The sequence below is a fragment of the Myzus persicae genome, unplaced genomic scaffold (assembly GCF_001856785.1).
Source record: "Myzus persicae strain clone G006 unplaced genomic scaffold, MPER_G0061.0, whole genome shotgun sequence".
Classification (NCBI taxonomy): Eukaryota; Metazoa; Arthropoda; class Insecta; order Hemiptera; family Aphididae; genus Myzus; species Myzus persicae.
In genome coordinates this window covers 25,735-29,984 of record NW_019100570.1, presented here as the reverse complement: position 1 = coordinate 29,984, position 4,250 = coordinate 25,735, and positions in this window count along the sequence as shown.

The following is a 4,250-nucleotide window of genomic DNA, read 5'->3' as shown; positions in this document are numbered from 1 at the left end:
GCGGTGACCGGAGAACAAGTGCTGCCATCCCCCACCCCCGGGGCATGGCAGAAACCTACGGGTGCCCCATTCGAAATTCTGCCAAAAACAAACACACACGTGTTCCCCCCTACCGTTCCAAAAAATATACAATACAAACTACAATACAAATCCTACTACAGCTAATGGCCTCAGTTGCCGAAGCTTAAGTTCAATAAAAAAAAAAAAAAATAGTTTACAGGAAATATTACATTTTATCATGCTATAAATGCATTATACATACCTACCTGTATTTACTACACTGTGTTAACATAATAACATCTATATCACATATCCATACACATGCAATTATTTTTGATATTGCAAAACTACAATTCATTTTTTTGTACAAACATAAAATATAATAGGTAGGTTTGCGGTTCGCTCACATTTGGTCAATAATTCAATACAAACACTTTCTTATTTATACGTCGCATATACTCATATCATAGATAAGTGGTCTTTTGTGGTCTCTTATATTTTACAAATCTTATTTCAATAAATATTGTCACATCTATATAAATCATATAGGTAATAATTATACTCTCCGATGTCCTTCGATGTATGAGAACTTAACCACAATTTTAAGATCATATAATCATATATTATTATATTTTTTTATAATGTTATAAAATTAAATGATAACACAAAAAAATAATTTATATAGGTATAGCGGTACCTTATAGGTAACTGTCGTAAATTTTACATAATATACATGGCTACGATTGAAACAGGAGGATGCAGGACGTGCTGCTATTTCAAAAAGCGCCGGCACTTCGGTTGAACGCTACGGAATAAATTGCATATTTGAATTATTATACCTATATTAAAAACTACTTTTTATTATACATACCAGATAATAGTTATTATAATAAGAATAATTATTTACATAATATTGAATAGGTATAGTTTCAAATTTCGTGACTAGCCAGTAACTATATATATGCATATAAGTTATTAAAAATGGAAATTTCAATTTTTAGTTTAATAATAGGTACATTTTGTAATTCAAGTGTTATCGTGAGTAATATAGTGACAAAATTATCAACAAACCTAAAAGTTCGGAGGATAACCACGATGTATATTTAAAACATATTTTATATCAAAAAAATTGTTAGGAGATCATTGAAGAGAAATGGAGGAAATGATCTGCATAGGCGTCCAAATAAATTAATACTCCAGTAAGTAATAAACAAAACATACGGATGTTGCTGCAGGGAACATTGAACATGGTGACTTGAAACTGATCCGCGTATTGATTCAATATATTATGAAAGAAAAAAGCGATTTTGTTAAGCAGACTTTCAAGATAATTTTTCTTCCTAGTTTTTAAAAATATTGTTTTTTCTTATTAAAAATACTATTGGTAATTTTTTTAAGAAAAATATAAATTTGTCTCTGATCTGCCTACTTATTGTATTTGAAGTGTTAGTGCATTCAACTGTCAACTAAATTATCTCTAATCAGAAAACAACTCGTACCCACATGATAAAAAAAAAATAACATGATCAATCTAAGTAATTCAACCTTGTTAGTACCAATGCAATATAGGTACTTAATCTGTAATTCAATATTAAAAAATTATCCTTATCCACTTTTGTTGAGGTGGTAAGAAACTATAATAGGTACCCAGTACTTAGCATTATAGGTGTGCTGTAGAATATGATATCAATATTTTCCTATTACATAAAATACTAATCCTAAAGAGTAAAGAGTATTATAGATACTAACATTTTTTCTTATACAAATTAAAAATATTAAATAACATTTAGGTTCTAGTTTTTTGCTAACTCTGCTAATTTGCTATGGATAATCCAACCGAGGAAGCTGTAGACGATTATAATTTACTTATTATATAAGTACCCGATACTTTTACCCGACATTTATTAGTTAAATTTTTGATTGATTATACAATAAATTTATTAAAATTTATAATAAATGTTTTTTCATCAGCAATTATTAACAAATTAGTAAATTACTAAAATATAATGATAGTACATACTCTGTTTTGAGACTTGAGAAAACTAGGATAAAGTTAAGTGTCAAAAAAATAAAAGATTTAACTTTGATTGGTATACCGCACATAAGGCGATAAAAATTAAATGAGTTGGTAGGTACCTAGTACGTAAATGGAAAAACTATGTATGAAAGATTCGATAAGGTTTGATAGAAAATAGGTACTAATATGGTGGTATGGTATTTAAATTAATATGCGTCATAATGTAATTTGTTTTTCCCTCCCATCCTAGTTTTTTACCCAATTACGCCATAGGTACTGAATCTAATAATCGAACATTCGAACTCGTTATATCGGACAAATTAACTTCAAACAAACGTGCTTTTACTAAATATTGTAAACTGTTGTAAACTATGTAGAATGTAGAATGTAGATTGTATTGATTGTAGGTGTACACTATACAATATATGTACTTGTATACTTATACATAAGTAAATCAATTAATAGTTATATTATGTTAAGTTGAAACTAACACTCATCTTGACATCTTAACTTTGTAATGTTTTTAGTTTATAATTTATAAATAATTTTATAAACGCGAGGAGTGGTGAGATAGCAAAAAATAAGGTGTATTTCAAATCAAAGCATAAAATCTATAAATCTATTTACATCAATAAATATTCTTGTCACCACTAATAATATGAATTATCATTATTCTTAACTATACTTTTTTTAAAGTACAATACTTAACTAAAATAGCTTATTTTGGTGTAAAATTAAATAAAGGTGTAGCTTATATTTATGTAAGCATCTAAAGAATTTAATAACTGATTTTGACTTATTCCATATGGTTCCTGTTAGTCGTTTTGCTCAAATATGGGTTTCTTAATTTTGAATTTGTAAATAATTAATAATTTATATACAATATTATATACACGAAATAATAACGTATCTATATCCTACCACCTACATATAAAATATATAACTAATCTCAACAATTAGACTTGCATCTTAATAAAAATATAATATGTCACAGGGACCAATACTGTATACTGCTCACCTATATAATACGTAAATCCGACTTTGGAGCTAATAACCCCCGTTTAATCAATCTGCGAATGAAACACACTCACTTTCGAACGAATTCCGAATCCGTTATACCGAAATCGAAATGTTAAACCGACATTATTTTGTGTACAATAATAATTGACAAAAAGGCAAACCAATAACTAGGTATGTGTTACTTGTTAGTTGTAGATCGGTATCTACTATCAAACATATTATATTCACAGAATGCGGCCAATTCTCAGACGATCTTACCAGTAATACGATACATATCAAACACCTAAGACACAGCACTTGTTCGAGTTGTACCTAACCCTGACCACATATCAAATAAATGTTATGTTCTTAAAAAAAAAACTAATTTGTACATTGCATTATGTAATGTTATCTTAAAATGTAAAATAGGTAATAAATCGTAAATACCTAAATAAAAAAAAGGATGTAACATCAATAAGAAAATTGTTTATAATTTGTGACTAATGTAGTTAATCAAAGTTTACTTTCAAAACATAAAATAATAATATTTTTTATATTTTATTACTATTATAATGTTATATTATATCAATACATCATGACCGCATTTCGCCACTCCTCATCTTTCCCAGACAGCATTGGCGTCCACCCCGTAACACAACAATAACATGATAATAACACCTATCATCACATATTATTGGTATTACATATTATTATTATTTATACATTTTACAGTGCCTAACACAATGTTTGCGTCCTCCATGCAGTAGCGCTGTGGAGGAACGGTGGCGGGCGGCGTGCATTGCGCAGTAGCAGAATATTATTATACCCTACAGACACCCGGCCCGGAACAACGCGCCGTCTCGTGCAGAGCGGTATAATACCTATGCTGCTACACGCCTGTACATACAAAGACACAAAAAAATAATACGACATCATACGCCGGTTGGGTACACACGCGCAAACACGCGGCCCTCGCGCGCACACACACTCACGAACACGAGTGCGGCCCGATCCGGTGAACGACGGCAACGAAACACGACTACACGTCGTACCACAACAATAATAATAATAATAATAATAATATTATAAAAACGTCTCCTCCGCCACTATAATAATAATAATAATAATAATTATGGTCGTTGTCGCGGCGGCGGCGGCGTGCAGGACGACTACGCTTGGCGGTGTATCGTTATTGTGGTCACGGCCCGTCGTATGGTACCGGGCCGGCGACGAT